The sequence below is a fragment of the Pan troglodytes genome, chromosome 12 (assembly GCF_028858775.2).
Source record: "Pan troglodytes isolate AG18354 chromosome 12, NHGRI_mPanTro3-v2.0_pri, whole genome shotgun sequence".
Classification (NCBI taxonomy): Eukaryota; Metazoa; Chordata; class Mammalia; order Primates; family Hominidae; genus Pan; species Pan troglodytes.
The window spans coordinates 54,604,413-54,630,793 of record NC_072410.2 but is presented as its reverse complement, the minus strand read 5'-3'; the positions used below and the strand labels follow the sequence as shown (position 1 = coordinate 54,630,793).

Genomic DNA, 26,381 nt, shown 5'->3' with positions numbered 1-26,381 from the left:
CACCTGAGGTCAGGAGTTCAATATCAGCCTGGCCAACATGGTGAAACCCTGTCTCTACTAAAAATAAAAAAAATAAAATAAATAAAAAATTAGCTAGGCATGGTGCCAGGCACCTATAATCCCAGCTACTTGAGAGGGTGAGGCAGGAAAATCACTTGAACCCAGGAGGCAGAGGTTGCAGTGAGCTGAGATCACTCCATTGCACTCTAGCCTGGGCAACAAAACTGAAACTCCATCTCAAAAAAAAAAAAAAAATCTATCCATCAGTCAGTAGACCAGTGATTATTTTCAGTGATCAAGCACAGATAAGTTTGTCTTCCAGGGCCTCATCTAAAACTACCTGAACCTTAAGATCCCTTTAAGCTATAAAATTCTGAGGCTCTAGGATTTCTCATTCTAAAATCTCCTCCAGCATATCTAACCAGTCTGATTTTTAGTCATGCCTCCTACCAATCAACCAAGATTTGAAATACTTTTGTATGTGTTTGGGCCTGTGTAAAAATTGGCCCATTTTCAGATGATGTGGTCCATCTGCAAATTAAGGAATGAGACAGGCCGAGGAAAAGAGAATATTTTGGTTCATGGCTTAAGGATAATTAAATCAATTTTTAAACCATTTTTTATTTAGTTTAAAAGCAAAGAGCTTTACCTACATGTGTGTGAAATGTAATAATGTATCCATTAAGTAAATACAAACATATAGGCTGGGTGTGGAGACTCACACCTGTAATCCCAGCACTTTGGGAGGCCAAGGCGGGCAGATCACCTGCGGTCAGGAGTTTGAGACCAGCCTGGCCAACATGGTAAAACCCCGCCTCTACTAAAAATACAAAAATTAGCTGGGCGTGGTGGCAGGTGCCTGTAATCCCAGTGACTCGGGAGGCTGAGGCAGGAGAATCGATTGAATCCAGGAGGCGGAGGTTGCAGTGAGCCGAGATGGTGCCACCGCACTCCAGCCTGAGTTACAGAGTGAGACTCCATCTCAAAAACAAAACAAAACAAAAACAAACAAAGAAACAAAAAACAAGAAAACTAACAAACATACACACAAGGATATTTATTGCTGTGCTTTTATTATAGTAAAATACTAAAAATTAATTAAATGTTCACCCAAAGACAGTTTTTTTTAAATGAGTGACACAATTCCAGACTAAGGTTGAAAGATCCCCAAGATATTCTGTAAACTGAAAAAAGCTAGATCCAGGACAATGGATATCTTTACGTGCATGAGGAAAAAAATGTGTTTTTATAACATATTTTATCCAGTTCTGAGCCAATTTCTTGCAATTTCTTATAATAATTTCTTACAATTTCTTACAAATTCTTATAATAAATTTATACACATACACACACATTTAGCTATTGATTCTATTTTTCTAGGGAACCCTGACTAATATAGGTAGTTCATACAAAAGCCCATCACACAGTGGTATTAACAAGTGTTCAGTAAGTGGTTCTGCGGTTAAGGCTAGCTTCTTGTAACCTCAGGCATTCCTTGATTTGTACATTCATCGCTCCAATCTTCCATCTTTACATGGGTATTTTCTCCCTGTGTGTCTTCACATTACCTTCCTTCTGTGCATGTCTATCTCTATGTCTGAATTTCCCTTTTTTATGAGGACATCAGTCACGTTAAATAGGGCCTAGCCTAATGCCCTCATTTTAAACGGACTGCCCTTTTCCTATTAAGTTGCATGACCCTATTTCCAAGCAGTTACCACATTCTGAGGTAACTGTGGGTTTGAACTTCAACATCTGTTTAGGGGGACACAAATCAATCTATTACATGATCCAATGACAGCATCCAGGGAAGACAAAAACCTGAGAAAGGGTTGGGAGCCAGCAGCCACAGGCAGAATTACTACATTAGTCATCATGCTGTAGATTGCATTTCATTAGAGAGTTAGGGTTTGGCGGGGAATGGAGGCAGCTAGATATGAGCACCTCCTTTCATCTTTGTTTCTAGCCAAGGAAACCAACTGCAATTCTGAAGAACAAAAAGGGAAGCACTCCAAAACATACTGCAAAATACCTATTCCCTGAGGCCAATGCAGTTGGCCTGTGCTGTACTGAAACTAAAATGAAAAGAAAAAGTAGGGGAAAATGCAACTTTGTACTTATTTTTCTCCAGTCCCAAGGATATAATAAAAACAGACACTTTCAGCTCAAGATTTTGCTGCCAGGATTCTAGCCAGATTTGTCATAATGCCCTAGACAACTATACATTCATTATTTATTGGGAATCCAAGTTCCAAAGGAGGCATTTTCACAACCCATTCAGATCCCATCAGCATCCAAATCTTCCTAGAGGGGATATTTGCTGATTTTATTTCATCCAATTGAGTATCCTGGTTGGAGCCCTTAAGTAGGCATCGCTTAGATATTACTCACTCAGAGTTTCATTAAGGACCAAAGAAAGCCATCCAAACACATTCTGAAGCAATAGCCGGATCTGCTGAGCCCTAAAGCAAGGAAAATTCTGGCCTTTCATGCTTAAGATTCTCTTCTTGGCAACCATCTTTAAAGACAGAGCATCTTTAAATGGTCTGTCAGACAAGCCCTTGATGCTGTTCATGTTTATATTTGTGAGATTACTTGTGAGGTGGGAGTGGAAGGAAGAAGGTAAAGATGAAGGCAAAAAAGGTGAGATACGCTGGGGAGGTGAAGGTGGAGATGAGTGTATTGACACCCTGACAGATGGTAATCAATGGCCTTGATTACACACAATGACCGCTGTGAGGGTAAATTCAGAAGTAAAAATAATAATAATAATTTATCCTTGCATTTACTGAACACTTATTAAGTGCTCTGAGTATTATCTTATATAAGCCTCATAATAACTATGAAGTGGGAACTATTATTGCTCCCATTTTAAGGATGAGAATACTGAGACTTAAAAAGATTAAGTGATTTACCCAAGGTTGCACAACCACTTAAGTAGTAGTGCCCGGACTGAAAACCAGACACTCTGACTTGGAAGCCAGCCTCGCAACTCCCACTATTTATTATTTTTTATGTAATACTTGATATATACAATGTATATATAAGACACATATGTTATCGTCTTAGTCTGTTTTGTGTTGCTATAAAATAATACCTAAGGCTGACTACAAGAAGCATGGCACTGGCACCTGCTTGGCTTCTGGTGAAAGCCTTGGAGTGCTTCCACTTATGGCAGAAGGTGAAAGTGATCCAGCATGTGCAGAGATCACATGGAAAAAGAGGAGGAAGCAGTGGCAGGCTGAAGGGAGTGGCAGGGAGGAGAGGTGCCAGGCTCTTTTTAACAATTGGCTCTCTTGGAAACTAATGGAGTGAGAGCTCACTCACTCTCAAGGGAGGGCATTAACCTTTTCATGAGAGATCCACTCCTATGACCCAAACACTTCCTATTAGGCCCCACCTCTCAACAGTACCACACTGGGCATGAGGTTTGGTGGGAACAAACAAACCATATCTAAACCATAGCAGTTATAAAGCACAGTAATAACATAAACACCTGTGAACCTATCATGCAACTTAAGAACTGTCCCTCTTTGTCTGATACCTTTAAGTCACCTATGTGCCTCTACTCATCCCCTCTCCTCTCTACCCCAGCAGGATCCATCATTTTGAATTTTGTGTTTATCATTCTCTTGGTTTTATAAAATAGCTTTACCACATAGGTAAATATCCTTAAAATTTTAGTTTTAGTTTGTTTTTTGAGCTTCCATAAAATGGGGTCAATCTTCTATATACAATTTCTGTCACTTTTTTTTAACTCAATGTTATTTACCTAAAATTTGTTAATGTTGTATCAGTTAGCTGTACTTTAATCATTTTCACAGAGTCCATTTGTATAAATAGACCACAATTTATTTATACATTCTCCCATTGAGGAGCATTTGGGTTATTTCCAGTTTTTGCTGTTACAAGCAATGATGCTATAAACATTCTTGAACTTGCTAATGGGTGCATATGTGTAAGAATTTCCCTGGGGTATTGCATGGTGGTAAAGCATAGTTAATTTTATGAGATAATGTCAAATTATTTTCCAAAGTTTTTATACCCATTTACACTCCTCACTCATGTTGTAAGAGTCCTTGTTGCTCCACATACTCACCAAAAATAGATATTGTCAGGCTTCCTAGTGTTTGCTAACTTAGTGGGAGTAAAATGATATCTCATTTGGTTTCAGTTTGTATTTGTACATTATTACTGTTATTATTGTTACTATAAGTCACATCCAGACAATATTTGTTTGCATTTACCTCAGTTTAACCCTCATGTTTACTGGGTATTTCTGAAACTGGCCCAATATCCCCATATAACTGATGCTTATGGTCTTTGGATAGACATAGAAATTGACCCTCTTGGTCTTAAAGCTTGAAATTTACATTTGTCTTATCTGAGTTCCTTTCTCAGGAAACTGATCCTCAGGCCTCCTAGATAGTATCAAGGAAATGAAACTTACCAGATCACCACATCCAGACAATAAGACACCAGACCCCTCATCTGTCATGATTGCTTCCTTACTGTTCCCTAATTCCTGTTTTCCCACACATAGTTACATTTCTTCCCTGCTATATAAATCCCTAATTTTAGTCAGTTGAGAAGACAGATTTAAGACTTACCTCCCCTTCTCCTTGGCTGCAGCACCTTGATGAAAGTTTCTTCCCTGGCAGTGCTTGTTGTCTCAGTGATTGGCTTTCTGTGCAGTGAGCAACAGGACCCAGATTGAACCCCTAGCATTTCAGTAACATTTCTGTTCCTCATTTTTGCTTATATTTCTGAACTCCCTACTGGAATAATTTTTCTTCTTCCTGAATTACATCCTTTAGAACTTCATTTAATTAAGAACCATTGGTTGTAAATTATCTCATTCTTTGCTACTCTGAAGATGTCTTTATTTAGCCCCTTTTCCTGGGAAAGTACGTTTCCTGGAACACAGTAAGTTAATCAGTTTGAAGATATTATTCTATTGTTGTCTAGTTTCCCTTGTCAAGGAGTCTCCTGTCAGCCAACTTGTTTTTATTTTGTAGGTGATCCTTTTCTCTGGCTTTTTTAAAAGATCTTCTTTTGGCCTTTAATATTTTGTTCTATTATATAAAAATGTGTCTAGGTGTGGAATTTTAGTCTGCTTAGTGTATGTTGGTCTTCCTATAGCTGTGGATTCATGGCTGTCATCATATTTGGAAAATTATAATCCATGATATGTCAAATGTTGTCTCTCCTCTATTTGTTCATTCTATCTTTTGTATTGCTTAACTTCTCTGTCATACTTTTTATCTCCCTATCTAGCCCTTATCTAGCACTAACAATAATTTCTCATATTTTTTTGATAGCTCACCAATTTTAACCAATCCGTTGTGTTATTAATATCTAGGTTATGGCTGGGTGTGGTGGCTCATACCTGTAATCCCAGCACTTTGGGAGACCAAGGCAGGAAGATCACTTGAGCCCAGGAGTTTGAACCTAGCATGGGCAAGATGGCAAAACCTCATCTCTACAAAAAATTTAAAAATTAGCCAGGTGTGGTAGTGTGTGCCTGTAGTCCCAACTAGGAAGGCTAGTATGGGAGGATCCCTTGAGCCCAAGAGTTCAAGGCAGCAGAGAGCTGTGATCACACCACACCACTGCACTCCAGCCTGGGTGACAAAGTGAGACCTCGTCTCTATTTTTTTAATTACAAAAATTTTATATATATATAATTCATATATATATACTTATATATATATATCTACTTACCACTCAATGCTATGTATACATATATATATATATAGAGAGAGAGAGATGTTATAATTTTTCATTTCTTCATTTTATTTCAAATGAGAAAATGAATGCCATTTCTGATTTTCCAGGTCACTTTATAGTCTCTTCCATGCACATTTTCTAAGTAAATTTTTTTTATCTTTGAATTTTCTTTAAAATGCTACGTGTCTAATAATTACAATGTCTGAAATCTGTGGGGTGTGGGTCTATATCTGTTTTTAGTTTCAGCTGACATTCAATATGTATTCATTTCCTAGTGAGTTCTATAACAAATTACGACCAAATTGGTGACTTAAGACAACACAAACTCTTTCTCATACTGTTTGTGGGGTCAGAAATCCAAAAGCGCTAAGCTAAAGTCAAGGCTGATTCTTCTGGAGGCTGTAGGAATGATGTTCCCTTGCCTTTTCTAGCTTCCAGGGGCTTCCATCATTCCATGGCCAATGACCCCTTCCTTGCATCATTCCATACTCCAACCTCTTGCATCTTCTACTTTATTTATTTATTTATTTATTTATTTATTTATTTATTTATTTTTGTAAAATGAGATGAGGTCTTGCTATGTTGCCTAGGCTGGTCTTGAACTCCTGAGCTCATGCGATCCTCCCACCTCAGCCTCCCAAAGTGCTGGGACTACATGCATGAGCCACCTTGCTTAGCCAACATCCTCTACTTCTGTAGTCACACTTTCCTCTGCCTCCCTCTTATAAGAACACTTGTGATTACATCTAGGACCCATTTGGATAATACAGAATAATCTCTTCATTCAAGATCCTTAACTTAATCACACCTGCAAAGTCCTTTTTGCCATGTAAGGTGATACTAACTAACAGTGCGGTGTGACAGGCTGCCCTACCAGGTTACTTAAAAGTATATGCCCGCTGCCTGAACCCTGAAGGCCAGATAGTAAGTCACGGCCATGGTACCCAGCTGAGGAGCAGGTGTCCCTGAGAGCCTAAACATCCCAGGGAGTATGTGAGAACCTACCAAAGGAAACAGTACCATCACACAAACACAGTAGGCAAAGAGCCCGAAAATTAGCTTAAAAGCAGCTTAGAGAAGGGAGGTGGCACAGATCTCTTGAGCTGTGCTGCTGCCACTCAGGAGTGCCCTGCCCTGTATGTCTCAATAAACTCATCTACTTGCCAAACGCAACTTCTCTAAATCATTCTTTGGTCTTTCGGCACCTTCCCGACTTGGGAGGGAAGGGGATGTTACAGTCTCAAATTTTTCTCATAACACACGGATCCAGGGCTTAGGACTGAGATATTCAGGGGTGCCATTATCTAGCTCATTACACACTTACTGTGTCAGAGACTCAGTTGACGACAAGCATCCATTCCCCGACTCCCTTGCTAGTAAGGAAAATACTAATTTTTAGTCAAGCTTATTGTTGGCCAGTTAAAACTCCCTAGTTTTTGTTCACATCAAGATGTGATCATTGTGGTTAAATTTTTGACAATAAATTTTAAGTGGCAGTACTGTGTGCAAACTTCAGAATGTTTTGGTTTTTTTTTTTTTAAATAGGCCTGCCCTTCATCCCTTTCCTTCCACAATTGGCCTGGAATGTGCGCATCTGGAGCTCTAGCTGCCATCTTGGGTCACAAGAACAAGGAGCATAACGTAGATCTGGGATGATTCATAAACTGTAAAGAAACAGGTCCCTAATGAATTTCTGATGAATCTGTCCTGGACACCTACCTCATGACATCTTTTAGATGAAAACAAATAAAACTGTGTGTGTCTAAGCCACCATTATTTGTTTGTTCTGCTGTGTGAGGCTAAACTTAGTCCTAATTCATATCATCATTATGTCTTTTGTTTCTTTGTATATTTGGGGATTTTTTCATTGTAATTATCCATTTGGTTTCACATAGTCTATAGGAATCCTGAAATCCTGAATTAATGACACCTTCCTCCAAAAGGGATTTGAATTTATATATTTCTGGAATTACGTATGCTAACAACAGGGGACAGCTTTAGCCTCCTTAATTAGGACACAGGGCCTGGTAGCAGCCTCAGAGCTTAGCTTTCAATCCCTCATTTGTGACTGACATTGGCATTTCTCCTCCAAGTTTTGCAGTTTGCTTACCACTCAATGCTAGTTTTAGCTTACTATGCATGTTTGCATGTTGTTTTATTTTGTTTTGTTGACATTGGAAAGTTCCCTTTGTTTCTTTTAAGAGCTCAACGTATTTTAAAAAATGTTATAATCTGACTATGTTGCCATTGTAGTGGACTATTACTTCAGAGGCATGTTCACCATTCACCCAGAAGCGGCACTGACACCCTTCCCATGCCAGTTTCACCATTAGATGTGCTACGAAGGCTTTATGTCAGATTGACCCATCCAATACTTTGATGCAAGCTTGGTACAAGCAGAGCTCTTCTGAAAACAATATTGTTACCACTTTCTATGTGGTAACAATTCACTCATTTATTTGTATTGGGGATTCGGTTTGCACTCATTGCTATTACTTTCTTTTAGAGTTTCTGGGACCTCTTTCAAATTACACGAGTTCATTCCTCTGCCTGCAAAGATTCTGATCCATCCCCAGGGATGTGTATAATACAGTCCTACTAAGGGAAATACACTATTACTCTGCAACTTGCTTTTTTAATTAATAATATGTCATTTTGCCTTTCAGTACTTATAGTCACCTCATTCTTCCTTCATAGCCGAATAGTATTCTGTGGTACATACCACAATTTATTAAACAATTTTACCATTGATAGACCTTTAGGTTGTTTCCAATATTTTGATATTATTAATACTGCTGTGCTATAATAAGCATATATATACTTGTATATGTGCACATATTTCTGAGTAAATTTATAGAAAGGCTCTGCAAAGATATACTTATTGGTTCAAGGGGTATGAATATTTAACATTTTGATGGATGTTGCCAATTTGTCTCCACCAAAAGCCATGCTAATGTAATGTGTTTGTGACAGAGACTACTAATGCCAACCTAATATTAATTTTCCCAAATTCTATACTGAAAGAATCCCTATTTTGTTTCAGAGCGGTGGTATGCCTAGCCAAAGGCAACATTTCACAGTCTCACTCTGAGCTAAGTGTGGTGACAGGACTAACTTCTGTCCGCTGAACTATGAATGAAAGTGTCGTGTGGGGTGTGCTGCAGTGCCACTTACTGGAAGATGTGCCACTTTCCACCCTTCTACCTTTATTCCTTCTTCAAACCTTCTCAGTGGTTTGATGGCAAGGTCCTTGCAGTCATCATGAACCATGAAATCATCTTGAGGATAGGGGTAGTGGAGAAAAAAGAATGGAGCCTGAATCATGGAGAGCCACTGTGCAACTTTAGACTACCTACAGCTTGACTTTCATTATAGGGGAGAATTAACCCATTATTTTCCAGGTCTTTGCTACATGCAGGTAAATACTATTTCTAAATAACACAGCGCCCCTTTCAATCATGTAAACAATACACCAGTCCCACTGAGTACTTGCTGTGGTCCCCATCATGTGCTGTAGACTGTCACCGCAGAGCCCTTGCTCACTACCACAGTGGCCATCCTTTCTGCATGGGTCAGTGCAATCAGGTAGGTGGGCTTGTACATTGACTCCTCATCCTTTCCTTCCCAATTGGTGACCTCGGTTCACAGGACTAGTAGAACAAACTTTAAATTTTCATTTTTGGCTCAGATCATCTAGGGAAATTAGTCTACACAAATACACACACACACACACACGCACATCCAGTACATACAGAAAACCAAATGGCTTTTCAGAATCCACAAATCTTCCCATACTTGAAGCAATCCTTACTTCAGTCTGAAGAGTTTTCCAAAATAACCCCTCAGCCCCTTTTAAGAGAAGACCTATCTAATGAAAAATATAAACGTTCTATGGAATAAAACATTGCAGACTTAATAATTCAAAACTGCTACTAAATCAATGTACTGCTTGTTGGTTTGTCAATATAGCTTTTTCAATTAGACAATTTTATTACAGTGATGAATACCAATGGCACAATTAAGAGACTGCCATTCTAAATTATGGTCTCTTTAGCCTAACGATCCATATTTGCTACTGAATAAATGTGATGACTATAGCCTCCTAAAGATGAATGGGCCTCTATTGGCAGCTGCACCTGTCCCTGGTGAGGACTGGGCAGGAATGACTCTCATCATATTCCTTCATGGGATCCTTCTGGCTGACCATTGTAATGGTATGTCACCTCCCTTCACAGTGCGCTCTCCTACACCAGAACACCTACGCTGCTGGTGATGGGTGTTGTAGATAGTGCCTGACAAGTAAGTTCCGAGTTCCACACCAAATCCCACTTTTCCTGGTAAATGAAAACAGCACATGAGGTGAGGCACATTGGCTCTTTTTCCCAGCACTTAGGGAGGTCAAGGCAGGAGGATCGCTTGAGGCCAGGAGTAACAGAGCCTGGGCCGGGCGTGGTGGCTCACGTCTGTAATCCCAGCACTTTGGGAGGCCAAGGCGGGTGGATCATCTGAGGTCAGGGGTTCAAGACTAGCCTGGCTAACGTGGCAAAACCCCGTCTCTACTAAAAATACATAAATTAGCCAGGTGTGGTGATGCGTGTCTGTAGTCCCAGCTACTTGGGAGGCTGAGGCAGGAGAATCACTTGAACGTGGCAGGTGGAGGTTGCAGTGAACCAAGATGGCGCCATTGTACTCCTGGTACAGCCTGAGTGACAGAGTGAGGCTCTGTCTCAAAAAGAAAAAACAAAACAAAACAAAACAAAACAAACAAAACAGAGCCTGGTTTCCCTTTCAGTAGAATGAGGATAATAATCTCTACTTTCTAGAGTTGTAATAATCACATTATAAGTGTGTGTGCATTCCTCTGACACATAGCAGATACTCAGAAAAGGTTAGTTGACTTTGAATCTATCAAACATATGGATACAGCAATCCCTATTCCTCGAGGAAGGGGCAAGAGCCTCCACTTCTCCATGGCAACATTGTGTTATTGCTTTCCTCCTCATCCTTATTAGAAGTACCTGCTTTGGGGCCCATAAATATCAGTGGGCAGCATTTTTGCTTCTTCCCTGACTTTGCTGCAGGCTCTTAGCTTCCAAGTCTTCCATGTTTAATGCCAAAACAGGGTCACCTGCATTTAAGTGAATGACAAAACACCAGAAGGCAGACAACTTGGCTTCTTTCCTTGTTTTATGCCCCCAAAGCATGGGCAGGCAAGGTCCGAGTTGTCTCTGTTTGCCCTCCGTACCCACCCTCCCTGACACACTTCTGGGCCTCTCCTGGGAGGCTCTACAGAGGACAATTCAATTCAGCTCATAAAGGTGGGGTAGAGCAACCAACTTATCTTGCTTTTCCTGGGAATTTCTGTTTTTCACATTAAAAGGCCAGCAGCATCCCAGGACAGATGGTCACCTGAGGTGGGGGGCACCACGGGCATGTGGATCTGAACGGCTTCTTTTGGGGGGCTTTGCCTATTGGGTGTGAAGCAGGCCTCGTGAGTCAGTGCCTGACCCTCTGGGTTTCCACTGGCTTCCGTCTTGACTTCAGAGACTCCTCCCTAAGGACCAGCACCAGGGTCACCGCCTCTGGTCTTGCTAGGCCTTGTAAATAACAACCCAGCCCGAGGGAACAGCCATTCTCAGCGTGCCCTTTCCTCATGGCAGATTGGCCGTTAGACGTGAGCTGCAGTACTTAACAACCCCCATTTTCCCCTCACTTTCCCAGGTTGCTCATAACAGAACCATGAGGAGAGGGAGTTCCTGGGGCCCCAAACTGAAGCCTGGTCTCCCCTGCTGGTAACTAATGAGAGTCTCCAAGGGCTGAGGCCCGCATTTGTTACTGTGTTGACTCTTTTGTGAGCTATTTATCCTTTGGTAACATATGCCCTCATATAACTATATAAATATATATATATATATATATATATATATATATATTTTTTTTTTTTTTTTTTTAAAGGTGTAGTCTCACTCTGTCTCCCAGGCTGGAGTGCAGTGGCGCGATCTCAGCTCACTACAACATCCGCCTCCCAGGTTCCAGCAATTCTTCTGCCTCAGCCTCCCAAGTAGCTGGGACTACAGGCACGTGCCACCACACCCGGCTAATTTTTTGTATTTTTAGTAGAGAAAGGGTTTCACCATGTTAGCCGGACTGGTCTCGATTGCCTGACCTCATGATCCGCCCGCCTCGGCCTCCCAAAGTGCTGGGATTGTAAGTATGAGCCACCGCACCTGGCCTATACCCTCATATTTAACATCAAATAGTTACTTAGCACCCACACTAGCTGCCCAGCATGGCACCATGGGGCATATTCCCCTGCCCTTGAGGAGTCCCTTGTCTTTGTTCTTATGTCCTCTTCAGGGTTCTGTGACACCCATCCTAGGCACTTTATTTCTCACATACTTGCTCTGGCTGGGTGCCATGGCTCAGGACTGTAACCCCAACACTTTGGGAGGCCAAGGCAGGAGGATTGCTTGAGTCCAGGAGTTCAACACCAGCCTGGGCAACATACGGAGACCCTGTCTATACAAAAAATAAAAAATTAGCTGTGCATGGTGGCACATGTCTGTAGTCCCAGCTACTCAGGAGGCTGAGTTGGAAGGATTGCTTGAGCCTAAGAGGAGCTGCAGTGAGCCATGATTGCACCACTGCACTCCAGCCTGGGTGACAGAGTGAGACCCTGTCTCAAAAAACAAAACAAGGCCAGGTGCGGTGGCTCACGCCTGTAATCCCAACACTTTGGGAGGCTGAGGCAGGCGGATCACTTGAGGTCAGGAGTTCAAGATCAGGCTGGCCAACATAGTGAAACCCCATCTCTACTAAAAAAACACACACACACACAAAATAGCTGCATGTAGTGGCACGTGCCTGTAGTCCCAGCTACTCGGGAGGCTGAGGCAGAAGAATTGCTTGAAGCCGGGAGGCAGAGGTTGCAGCAAGTGGAGATCCAGTCACTGCACTCCAGCCTGGGTGACAGAGAAAGACTCCATCTCAAAAAACAAAACAACATAAACACACACACATATACTTGCTCTAAGTGTTCTTTCTTGTCTGATCAGGCTGGTCTTCTCTTAGCAATGGCTCTTAAGATTTGCAGGCGGCTCTGTCTCTTCAGAGAGCCTATGCAGACCTTATCCCGTTTGATTGGCAGACTCTCTACCGCCCGTTTTTCGGGTTGCAGGTAGAGGCCTGCAAAGGTGGAATGACTTATCCAAAGATCTAGAGTTCATGAAGAGCCAGGCTGGAACTGAGCCCTCTAAAGGCATCTGCTGTTCTTGCCTGCCCAGTGTCAGTTCCCCTTCTCATGGTGGCAGCCTGACTTTGCTGTGGGAACTACCGCAATACCCTCTCTGTTGTTTGAAATTTGTGGGCTCATGATTGGGCCTGAATAATGAGAGCACCCATTCTCCTTGACTGTCACAATTAGCTCAAGGATGGGCCGGTAACCCAGCCAGGCCAATGAGCCTCAATCCCAAGGCTTTTGCAGGAACTCATGGAGGGGAAATTGTTCTCTGCCCACTGGGGTTGCTCAGCTGGGATGATATACACCCAGTCATTTTTGCCACCGTGGAGGGAAAGCCTGCCTGAGAATACAGTCAACCCAGAGGAAAGAGATCCAAGACTCTAATAGACACTGCCCTGGCAGCATGATTTGAGCTTTGCACATTTCACTCAGCCATGCCAGAAGATAATTTATCCCTGCACTTCATGGTTTCACACCTCCTCTTTTTGTATTAACTCAGTGTGAGTTGGGTTCCTGCATCTTGAAGCCAAAAAGTCATTACTAACACAACCACAGCCTCTTTCTCTGTGATCAGTGTCTCTCTTTCTCCCAATATGCCACATGCATTCCCATCATCAACATCTTCACTCCAGCTGATCTCCCCTGGCCTGTCCCACCATCCCTCCACCCCCGGCCAAGTCTTCTTCCTCTCTGTCCAGCCTTCCTTAGCTTCCGCGTCCTTCACTGCTCTGACCCCTTCTCAATTTCTGTACATGCTGGCACCACACAATTTCACACTTAATGCCACAGTTGTTGGCTCTTGTTTCCATATGTTGCTCTTGTCTCCAATTAAATCTTAAGTTCTTCAAAATCAGAGATTGTGTCCCACCCTTCCACAGATCCTGAAGCAATGCTGGGAAATAGTAACTAAATTTGTGTTGAGCACATACCGTAGGCCAGTCACAGCCCTAAGACCATTACATGCATTAATCATTAAATCCTCACAACAAACCTGTGAGGTAACTATGATCATTACCCCTATTTTACAGATGAGGAAAGCAAGGCATAAAAAGGTTAAGGAACTTCCTCAATTGGCTAGGAAGGGGTAGAATTAGGATTTTAACTCAGGCATTCTGGGCTCCAGAGCCCAGACTTAATTACTACACTACACAGCTTCTTAATGCATCTTTGATAAATATCAATTGATTCAACATACAGAATTGCAGAGTTACACCAAACCTAAAACAGTAGGTGGTAACCTCTAGGGAGTCACTCTGATCATCTGAAAGGTTTTGTACCCTTCTAGAAAGTGCATGTGCACACACACACACCACATGCACACCACACGCACCCCTGACAGAAAGAAGAGTGGTAACCAGAAGCCCTGATTCTGGGGCTGCTTTGCTATCTTCACCCTAAACTTCAGTCCTTTGTTATGATTAGGTATTGGGAAAAGTATGAGAAAGATGTTGTCTCCACTCTCCAAAAGTTTGACCTCAGAGTAAGGCTAGAAGCTGACATGAGCAGCAAACAAATTGGTTTTCAATGCCTCCTGCCTCCTTATTCTGTAGCATTCATGGGGCAGTGAGCATTCACCACGTCTGCCTACCCAGCATCCACTTCCCTCACTCTCATGACAGTGCTTTGATTTCCATTTGGGGGACCACCACTCCCCCATTGCATGCAACAATATTGGACAGTCAACCAACTGTCCACCCTCCTCTGGCCAAGGAGTAAGTACATGACCCACATGAGCCAGCTGGACTCTGCCCTGGGAATTTGAGCAATACAAGGAGGAAATTCAGTTGGAGGCAATTCAAAGACTTAGAGCATGAGTGCCCATCTGCAACACCAAACCGCTGAGCTCCTTTGCTTTCTTTCCTGTCCGAAACCTGATTCTTGAGCTTTCCCCTCAGTTCCACATGCTACCTGAGGTGGCTTTATAAATGCCAACCTGGCGAGGCTGAATTACATTTCCCAGAATTAGTTTTCCTGTATGTTTCCAGTTAGGGTGGGCCATGTAGAAGCTCCTGGCGTGAGATTTGCAGGGTGGAAGTGAAGCAGCAGCAGTTTTTGTAGCTTGCACACATTGTCACTTTCCGCTGGCTCACCGCGTCAGCAGGAGGCAGGGGCTGGGCCTGTAGCTGCTCTACCCTTCCCAGGATCCTCCTTCAGCTTTCCCGACTTCTGAGCCAGACAGGTCTGCTTAGCACTGTGATGAAGTATCCTGACTTCTGCAGGAGAACCATGCCACCCAAATCAGAGGCACGGTTTCCGTCCCTCCTCATGGTCTCCAGCGGGTGGTTTCCAGCTTTTTCTTGTTCACCCCCACCTTACACTCATCTCCCTGGCCCAGCTGCCTGCCCTGCGGACTGCAAGCTTCAGCATCAGACCTGAGGGCAAGAGCCTTACAGAGACTGTGTCAGCAGCTCCCATGGGTAGGTAAGATCAAATCCTGGTAAGAAATCCCTAGTGCTGATTCCTGTTATGGCTGCTTCCTGGAAGGCAGTGTCACGTGGAACCTCTAAATTGCAGCATTCGGGGCTCCAGGAAGGGAAAATTTCAAGTTAAATAGAATTCTATATACCACGTCTTTGGAACCTTCAGCCCTCAAGATTCCAACATCATGACCTCTGTTTCAACACCTTTGTCCTTAGTCCTCATGTCATGCCTTTGATGCTGCCTGTTGTCGAAGCAGTAGAAGCCTGCGATGCAATCACTCTCTTGTTAGGTGTGGTTCTCAGCATTACAGGCATTTGTGCTTGCTTGAAGGTATATACAGAAAAGAGATAGGGCAGATGTGACTTTGAAGGGTTTACTGAATCAAACCTCACCCTGAAAACCTTTGTGCTATTGAGGCTAAACCTGAGCTTTGGTATCTGACAGTTTCCAAGAATCAGTAAATAAGGGAGTTTTACATTCGTCATGGTTTCCATGAAATGGGAGCAAACAGATACATATATAAACATTAAAAAAAGTTTTCTTTACAACAAATAATGCACTGAAAAATGCAGCCTATAATTTGTATTTGCTGTTTAGAAAGGAAGTCAAAGAGGTAAGATGGCTGAAATTGACACAAGTAATATTTCATAGTTTTAGAATTCTCAAAGCATGTGAAATAGGAAGAAGGAAGTTGTTGCCTAGAATCTTAGGAAACCATCACTGTTCAGTTATAATCACTGCCTCCTGAATCATTGAGGAGTCTTTTCTCCATATTTTTATTCGATTTTTGTTTTGTTGTCTTTCAAGGTAATATTGTATTTAGATATCAGATAGCCAAAAATGGAAACTTTTATCTCTGGGGGAAAAATGTTTAGAAAAATGTATTCAGTGTATCTAATATTGAAGTGAAATGCAGAAAAGATTTAATATTAAAAAAAACACTATAGACTGGGCACCGGTGGCTCATGCCTGTAATCCCAGCACTTTGGGAGGCCGAAGAGGGCAGATCACCTGAGGTCAGGAGTTCAAGACTAGCCTGGCCAACATGGTGAAACCCCGTCTCTACTAAAAATACAAAAATTAGCTGGGCATGGTAGCACGTGCCTGTAATCCCAGCTACTCAGGAGGCTGAGGCAGGAGAATTGCTTGAACTGGGACCCAGACCCGGGAGGAGGAGGTTGCAGTGAGCTGAGATTGCGCCACTGCACCACTCCAGCCTGTGCTACAGAGCAAGACTCTGTCTCGAAATAATAAATAAATAAATATAAAAACCAGAAAAAACAATATTGACATTGACATAGAAAAGAGATTTAATGTTAAGAAAACAACTTCATATTAACTGAGTACATCCTCCTGATGAGAAGTACTATAGTAAATATAAACCCATTATGTTATTAAAAAAAAAAAAAGAAAGAAAGAGGCTGGGTGCGGTGGCTCACATCTGTAATCTCAGCACTTTGGGAGGCTGAGGTGGGCAGATCACTTGAGGTCAGGAGTTCAAGACCAGCCTGGCCAACATGATGAAACCCTGTCTCTACTAAAAATACAAAAATTAGCCAGGGGTGCTGGCACGTGCCTGTAATCACAGCTACTTGGGAGGCTGAGGCAGGAGAATTGCTTGAACCTGGGAGGCAGAGGTTGCAGTGAGCCAAGATGGTGCCATTGCATTCCAGCCTGGGCAAAGAAGGGAGACTATCTAAAAAAAAAAAGAAAGAAAGAAATCCCTAGTGCTTTGCTTCTCTAATTGATCTCTGTCTAATTAACTACCCTAAATCTTCCTAAGAGTCCTCTTTCATATAAGTTATTCAGAGTCTATTTCTGTTGCTTGCAGCCAAAAAATTCCAAACTGTAGACACTGCATAATATATAAGAAAATATTTGCAAATTATAAAGCACCACATACACGCATGTCCAATTACATTTGTTAGTATAGACCATGCTGGAAAGATGAAGTCTTGGATCAGACAGATTCAAAACCGAATTCTGCCAGGTAATATTTGCATGTCTTTGGACAAAGTTACTTACTTTCACTGAGCCTGTTTCCCCTCTGTAAAAATTTTTAGAAGTTAGCAGCTAGTAGTTAGGGTTAGGTCTCTGCTGTGGTTTAGATATGGTTGGTTTGTCACCACCAAAGCTCATGTTGCAATTTGAGCCCCGATGTGGTGCTCTTGGGGCACGGGGTCTAGTGGGAAGTGTTTGGGTGATAGCGGTGGATCCCTCCTAAATGGCTTGGTGCTGTTCTCCCAGTAGTGAGCTCTGTCTCTTGTGAGACTGAATTAGTTCTCGTGGGGATGGATTCATTCCCCTGAGAGTGGGTTGTTATAAAGTCAGATGCCCTTCGGCTTTCCCTCTCTTCTCACATGTCTGCTTCCCCTCTGATCTTCTCCACCATCTTGTGAGGCAGCATGAGTGAGGGACCTCACCAGAAGCCGGGGCTGTGCCCTCGAACTTCTCAGCCTGCAGCACTGTGAGCTAAATAAACGTCTTTCTTTTATAAATTACCCAGCCTCAGGTATTCTTTTATAGCATCACAAAATGTACGAAGACATTCATTCATGAATACAAGGGAAAGCCCTAACCTCTTATTGGCTTAAACAAGAAACAAGTATTTTTGTCTATTGTCAAAGTCATCAAGGTAAACAGCCTAGGGCAGGTATGGTGGCTCCCAAATCACCAGGGCCAGACTCCTTATGCTTTTGTTTTTACCCCCTCTGGACGACAGGCCCATCCTCATGCTATCAGCAAGGCCCATCCACACCTATCAGCAAGGTGTGGACAGGGAGACTGGGAGATACAGTCTTTATTATGTGCTGTGATTAAAATGGGCTCCTGTTGTTGAGGTGGGAGGGGAGAGTGGGCATGGGGAGGCAACCTGCTGCTCTGCTGCCGTGGAGACGGTAACAGGCTGTGGCGAGAGTGTGTGGAAATCCCTTCCCCCTCCTCCCCTTCTTTCAGGCTCCTGTGCTCTTTCCCTGTTCTCCCCAGCACCCTTCCCAATGCCAACATTCACTGTGACAACAATTTGTAATAGGACTTTCATCCTTAAGTCCAAGTAGCAAAATGGATGAAAAAAGTGCTCTGACAACCTCCACTTATATACAAAAATGGTGAGGTTAAGAGTTTATTATCACGCCTGTAATCCCAGCACTTTGGGAGGCCAAGGTGTGTGGATCACCTGAGGTTAGGAGTTCAAGACCAGCCTGGCCAACATGGTGAAACCCCATCTCTACTAAAAATACAAAAATTAGCCAGACATGGTGGCTCACACCTGTAATCCCAGCTACTTGGGAGGCTGAGGCAGGAGAATTGCTTGAACCTGGGTAGTGGAGGTTGCAATGAGCCGAGATCATGCCACTGCACTCCAGCCTGGGCAACAGAGTGACTCCATCTCAAAACAACAACAACAACAACAAACAATAGTATTTACCCCAGAGTTTTGTGGTGGGGATTTAAAAATACAACATGAGAGAAACAATATAGTAAGCACTCCACAAATATTAGCAGCTATTATTATTATTATTGTCAACATTATCATCTTTAGAAATGTGATCCTGATCAAGACTCTAGAGACAGGCCACTGGTTTCCCTCCAAGTTTACTCTTCATTCACTGTCTTTTTTTCTTTCTTTCTTTCTTTTTTTTTTTTTTTGGAGATGGAGTCTCACTCTGTCACCCAGGCTGGAGTGCAGTGGCGTGATCTCGGCTCACTGCAACCTCTGCCTCCCAGGTTCAAGCGATTCTCCTGCCTCAGCCTCCTGAGTAGCTGGGACTACAGGTGCAAGCCACCACATGCAGCTGATTTTTTGTATTTTAATAGAGATGGGGTTTCACCATGTTGGCCAGGCTGGTCTCAAACTTCTGGCCTCAATTGATCCACTTGCCTTGGCCTCCCAAAGTGATGGGATTACAGGTGTGAGCCACCTCACCTGGCATATACTGCTTTCTTTAGCTTCCATAGCCTCAAAAGTGAGCAAGAGAATAAGGCTTCTGACATTCTTCCTAGGAAGCTTTACGGAACAGATTGGAAAATTCATAACAAGCCCTAAGTGGCCCATAGTGGATTAGTGGGGACTGTGGCCGTCAGGACTCCCCCTAGCTGAGGCTTCTGTGTCTTCTGTGTCTGCTTTCTTAGGGTCCTTTAGCCTGTGAGCTCTTAGGAATGCAGGAAGACCCTCTCTTTCCCCCTGGGTGGTAACAAAATTTCCCCTGGTCCATCATTCCTGAGCCCTAGTTCAGTCCGTGTGCGGCCAGGTCAGCGCTCAATAGGGTTCCAAACCTGTTGGCTGCAAGCACAGACTCCGAGTGTGAATGTTATCTCTCACCAGATGAGGGATGTGCTCAGCCCAGATCAAACACTTGTTTATCTACAGGGTGGTGAGAGCCAAAACTCTGCTTCTGTTTCTCCCTGGTGGTTTATTTGCTTACCCTTATCACCTCTGAGCAGTGGTGTTGTTTGCATAGAGTTCTCGGTTTCTGGCATGTTAAATTTAGAGGTACCCCGGGCTTCTCGGAGGGATCAGAGTGTTGAGCAACTCCTCAGGGAGGTGCAGGAGAATATCACTGGATGAGGGGTCAGGAGATGAGGGCCTGGGTCTGTCTTCAAATGCAGAAATTGAGTGCAGAGGTCTCAAAGGCCTCTTCTGGCACTGACGTTCTGACTGGCCATGAAAGCCTTGGGTGTCATAAAGAAGAAAAGTTGAAGACTTAAAAGGAGGAAGTGTGAGTGTCTTCAGCCTCCGGTGTGAGGGAGAGCTGTGAGTCTCTTTTGACCACAGTTTATTTTGCGTTGCTTCTTTTAGCTGCATGGTCCATACGCCAAAGGTGGGCAGGTGGAGGGCTGCTACTCACTAACTTGGTAGTGCAGAAATGGCTTTTAAAAACAGTGGCTATATGGCTGCGCACGGTGGTTCATGCCTGTAATCCCAGCACTTTGGGAGGCCGAGGCAGGCGGATCACTCGAGGTCAGGAGTTCGAGACCAGCCTGATCAACATGGAGAAACCCCGTCTCTACTAAAAATACAAAAATTAGCCGGGCGTGGTGGTGGGCGCCTGTAATCTCAGCTACTTGGGAGGCTGAGTCAGGAGAATCGCTTGAACCCAGGAGGCGGAGGTTGCAGTGAGCTGAGATCGTGCCATTGCACTCCAGCCTGGGCAACAAGAGCAAAACTCTGTCTCAAACAAAACAAAACAAAACAAAACAAAACAGTGGATCTGGTGCAAAGAAGATGGAGAGAAATTCTAGAATTCCTGCAGGAAGTTAAGTGATGGTATAAAGAAGTCCTTACTCTGAGAAATGCTTCGTTAAAATCAGAATTTACAGAATAAACGGTTGGTAGGAGATAGAGGCATGTACTATTTACTTTACAAAATAATTCCTCACTTTATAAAAATCCAAATATTTTCTCTTGGAAGTTAGCCTTGTGATGCTACCAGTAAGACTGAATCTATAATAAAGCTAATGATCCAACTTTTGGTTAAAAAAACCATTCTGTAAAAACAAGCATAGGCATGCTATGCAGTGTTGTTATATACAAAGTGGGTTTTCTTCATAAACACAACCACATTTTTGGAAGACATTTCTGTAAGATAATGTCTTTCTCAAGGTCCAGTTTGGCTTGCGTGCCTCCTGGGAATTAAACAGGATAGATTTTTCCAGCTGCATTTGAAAGACAAATTCCGTTTCCTTGTGTTGAAAGGTCTGCAATGCCCACATCTCCCACAAGGGGGCAGCGCACCACTGGGTCTTCAGGTACATGGACGGCCTGGGATTCGGAACGTGCGGCTGAGGGGCCTCCTTCCCAGGGGAAGAAAATCCACTGAAAGTCGTGAAGAGGCGGACCTTATGTACCACGACATAATTGAATTTCATATCGCACGAACCGTGCGTATTTGCCAGAAACTTTCGGGCCGTTCTCATTCAGAAAAGGATGAAATCATTTTGTGTGTTGGATAGTCCTTAGACATTCCCAGAAAAAAAATTATTTTTCATGTATATATGCAAAGTGTATCCAGCTAAATCACAAGAAAAAGTGATTTTAAGCAGGTACCAAGACACGCCGGATCATAAAGACACTGTTCTCCCTTCAAGCTCCTTTGGTGAGTTTATGGACACGCATGAGGTAAGCTGCACTGTTCATGTTCTACTGAGCGTGACTTTGTACTGCCCCTGAGTGGAAAAGGTATTTGGGATTCGAAAGAAGTTATTATTAAGTACAAATAAATTCCCAAGAAAAGAAATGTAGTATGAAGATCAATTTGAGTGTGTAGGGGGAGTTTTCCTTTCCTGTTTTTGTACTGGGCTGGGCTTGCATTGGTGCACATAAAGGATAATAAAAGTAACTTAAAAAACCAAGGGATTCCATGGTGTCTGGTTTACAACAGCTGATGGAGAAGATACAATTGCCAAAAGGGAGTATTGGGTGCCAAGACCCAGATCTGGCCTAAGGAAGCACGCATTGGTAGCGCCCTAGTTTTCACCTCATGGGAGGACGCAGCCAGGGAGGCCGTGCTTGACGGCTCTGTCAGGGCGGCAGAATCCAGTTACACCGCCCAACATCCATTTCCCTGCTTCCTCAGGACCAGAACTCCCAATTGGTAGCCGGGTATAACACTGCACACAATCAGGTTTATCCTTCTCGGTCTCTCTGTGATAGGTGAGACTGAGACACAGGACCAAATCATGACCAATGGATACAAGCAAAAGTGCTCTTCAAAGTGGCAAGATGTTCTTTTTCTTACTTTTCCTACTTTTCTGATGTCTGGAATGTGGATGTGATGGTTCAACTGGAACAGGCACACTGGATAATGCGTAATCTTTATTTTGGGTTTTCAGTTACCTGCAGCTGAACCTAACCCTAATCAACAACAATGCCTTCAAAAAACAGGTCAGAGGTTAAGATGGACTTTTTTTTTCTGATTACTTGTTTTATCATTATTTTATCATTTTAATCACCCACCAACATTTGCTTTTATATATTTATTTATTTTTGAGACAGGGTCTCTCATTTTCCCCAGGCTGGAGTGCAGTAACACAGTCACCACTCACTGCAGCTTCAACCTCCTTGGCTCAAGTGATCCTCCTGCCTCAGCCTCCCAAACAGCTGGGACTATAAGCTGTGCTACCACACCCAGCTAATTAAAAAAAATTTTTTTCTGTAGAGACAGTGTCTCACTATGTTGCCCAGGCTGGTCTTGAACTCCTGGCCTCCCAAAGTGCTAGGATTACAAGCGTAAGCCACTGCGCCTGGCCCAACATTTATTAAATGTTGTATTAAGGGGCCAGGGGCAGTGGCTCATGCCTATAATCCCAGCACTTTGGGAGGCCGAGGCAGGCAGATCACTTGAGGTGAGGAGTTCGAGACCAGCCTGGCCAACATGGCGAAACCCCATCCCTACTAAAAATAAAAAAAATTAGCTGCGCGTGGTGGCACATGCCTGTAATCCCAGCTACTTGGGAGGCTGAGGTGGGAGAAGTGCTTGAACCCAGGAGGCGGAGGTTACAGTGAGCCAAGATCACGCCACTGCACTCTTCCTGGGTGACAGAGCAAGACTCAGTCTCAACTAAAATAAAAAAGTGTTGTATAAAGGGTATTGCTGAGTGATCTGGTTTTAAGTTGGCTTAGGGATAGAGTTGGATCAGAACACCATAAGCAAAGTTCAGTTGTTAAAGAATCCTTCATAAAATTCCTCCACCATGACTGTATAAATGCAGCTGTACTTGGTCACAGCCCTTTTACCTAGAATCTCCTCTTATGCTTTAAGTTAAAAACACAAAGTCAAAATCCTGTTCCTTCATTCAAGCTTGATGTTTGATGTAAAATATACAAAACCTATGGACAACTGCATTAATGGCCATGCACTGTGAGGATAATCTGCATCTGCTTTCACTGTGCTGTCCTGATTAATAACCATTTTTCTGGTTCTGGGGTTGAGGACAAGGGTTTAGCCTCTAGATCCCTACACAGTAACAAAGATTCACAGTTTTCATACTGCCATTTGTCCATCCTAGACCCAGTAGGGAAAATGGATGAGTAAAGAATTTCTCACCACTCCAGGCAATATGCAGGTACTTAGGGTGGAATAATAGAGGACATTGTCCTAGCAGCCCTGAGTCCTCAGCTGGTTGGACAAGGCACAGGGCTTCTGTCAGCAGGTCCTGATAAGTCTGAGTGCAGCATGGGCCCAGTGCCCCCAAGCTCTCAGAGCAGCATTAAGCCCCGTTTTATTGGGACTGCTGGGTATGGCCCTGAGAATGGCGCCTGGCAGTCTGGTCTCATCCAAAGCAGGGAGGTGGGGCTCCACAACACAGTGAGAGTGGCCAGACATTCAGAGATAGAGGTTTCCTGGGTAAGCGTAACCAACCCGCCTTTTAAAAAAACATAGCTAGCAGATGCCGACGCCACTGGAAGCCCTGTACTACCAGCGTGGTCAACTCCACCGTGTTCTTAGAAATTGCCATCGACAGTGAGCCCTTGGGCCGCATCTCCATCAAGCTGTTTGCAGACAAGATTCCAAAGACAGCAGAAAACTTCTGTGCTCTGAGCACTGGAGAGAAAGGATTTGGGTATAAGGGTTCCTGCTTTCACACAATTATTCCAGGGTTTATGTGTCAGGGTGGTGACTTCACACACCATAATGGCACTGGTCCATCTATGGGGAGAAATTTGATGACGAGAACTTCATCCTGAAGCATAAAGGTCCTGGCATCTTGTCCATAGCAAACGCTGGACCCAACACAGATGGTTCCCAGTTTTTCATCTGCACTGCCAAGACTGAGTGATTGGATGGCAACCATGTAGTCTATGGCAAGGTGAAAGAAGGCATGAATATTGTGGAGGCCATGGAGCACTTTGGGTCCAGGAATGGCAAGACCAGCAAGATCACAATCGCTGACTGTGGACAACTCTAATCAGTTTGACTTGTGTTTTGTCTTAACCACCAGACCATTCCTTCTGTAGCTCAGGAGAGCACCCCTCCACCCCATTTGCTCGTAGTATCCTAGAATCTTTGTACTCCCGCTGCAGTTCCATGCTTTCCTTATTCCCTTCCATGCCTAGCTGGATTGCAGAGTTAAGTTTATGATTATGAAATAAAAACTAAATAATAACAACAGCAACAAAAGCATAGCTAAAAGCCAATTGCCCACATATTTTTCGAACGAGCCATAGCGCCTGATTGCAGATTGCTATGTTATAATCAGGTTGCACAACCCAGCTTCATATCCGAAGCCTGCATGTTTCACTTACTTTAGAGGACAGTCTGGTGGCCAAAGGAAAAAAGAAAAACTAATTACAAAGTAGCATTTCCCTGGAAGGTTCCAGGCCACCCCATGAGAATTATTCCAGAAATCCCTTACTAAAACACTCTATAATTTACCACCACACTTAGCAAAGTGCTGTAAGTTAAAGAATGGAAACATATTTGCAGTAAAAATTGCACAATAGCCTAGAGCTTCAGGGTTCTGAGACGGTTTTGTTTTTTTTTAGGCTTCGCTAAGGTCTGGATGCATTATTTTAAATACTGTCAACACCTGTCTCTAATTCCACTCTCACAGAAAGACTTCAAAACAATTACACAGAATCTCAGATAAATGGAGATGAACAAGGTTCTCATTTGGCAAACCTAGGCATTTTGGCACCTAAGGGTTCATCCCTCACTACATATGAATGATGCGCCATTTTGGTTTTTTCATCAGTTTGGTTTACATGGTCTAGTGCTGGAGAGCCTCATCATTTCTTGGCATACTGAAACACAAAGCCACGGATTAGGGGAGAGGAGTGTCCAATGACTCCTGGTCCAGGAGGCTACCTGTTTTTCACAGGGCATCACTCTCTAGATTCAGGAGAGTAAACCCATTTTATCTCACTTGCCAGCAGTTGGTAGTGGCTCCTAGCAGAGTGTGATAAAGCTTGTGAGGCTCAGGAAGAATGAGTGGCATGATTGATTAGTCATGTCTGCAAAGGGAAGGGTGTACGTAGATGGGGTAGGAGTATCTGCATTTGAAGCAATGTATTTCATCAATTCAAATGAGCACATCCTTCTGCCCATTTATGCATCTCTGAAATTAGGATGCATCTTATAATCACTGCACCAGATTGTCTTTTCCAAAACTAGCCACAGTATTTCAAGTCTCACATGCTTTTTTTTTTTTTTTTTTCTGTTTTTTGAGACGGGGGTCTCACTCTGTCGCACAGGCTGGAGTCCAGCGGCACAATCTCAGCTCACTGCACACTCCGCCTCCCAGGTTCAAGCAATTCTCCCACCTCAGCCTCCCAAGTAACTGGGATTACAGGGGTGTATGACCACGCCCGAATAATTTTGGTATTTTTAGTAGAGACAGGGTTTCACCATGTTGGCCAGGCTGGTCTCAAACTCCTGACCTCAGGTGATCCACCTGCCTTGGCCTCCCAAAGTGCTGGGATTACAGGCGTGAGCCACCACGCCCAGCTCACATGCTCTTTCAGAACCTAGCCAAGACCCCATCAAAAAGTAGAATTTACTTCATCTCCACAGGGAATTTTAAACATTTAGCTGGGTGTTGCAGCATACACCTGTAGTCCTAGCTATTCTGGAAGCTGAGGTGGGAGGATTCTTTAAGCCCAGGAGGTTGAGGCTGCAGTGAGCAATGATGGTGCCACTGCACTCCAGCCTGGGCAACAGAGCAACAGAGTAAGACCTTGTCTCACACACACACACACACACACACAAAGAAAAAGGAAGTAGAATGTATGTACTCTGCCCTTGAACTTGGGATAGGAGGTTGTGATTACCTCAACTAATAGTGTGGCAAAGTGATTGCTAAGTAAATTATGAAGATAGGTCATTAAAAAAACAAGATAGCTTCTGCCTGGTCTTCTCCTGGGATGCTCACCCTTGGAACCTGGCCACCATGCTCAGGAACCCTATGCCATGTGGCGAGCTCAGCCCTTGCTTCTCAGATCTGGTTGAGGTCCCAGCTAACAGCCAGCACCAACTTGCAAGTAATATGAGTG

At 43.4% G+C, this 26,381-nt stretch overlaps 1 protein-coding gene, 1 long non-coding RNA gene and 1 pseudogene across 3 annotated transcripts in view; 2 read left to right on the top strand and 1 right to left on the bottom strand.

The window, feature by feature from the left end:
- The window catches only part of DNAAF10 (dynein axonemal assembly factor 10), a 72,637-nt gene that overhangs the window by 16,531 nt on the left and 29,725 nt on the right, over positions 1-26,381 (bottom strand). The gene's annotated exons all lie outside the window — the stretch shown is intronic.
- Positions 2,316-7,500, top strand: LOC107973500 (uncharacterized). Its single transcript, XR_001715843.3, has 2 exons — positions 2,316-2,643; positions 7,276-7,500. It is a non-coding gene; the product is annotated as an uncharacterized LOC107973500 (long non-coding RNA).
- Positions 21,505-24,377, top strand: LOC747566 (peptidyl-prolyl cis-trans isomerase A-like; annotated as a pseudogene).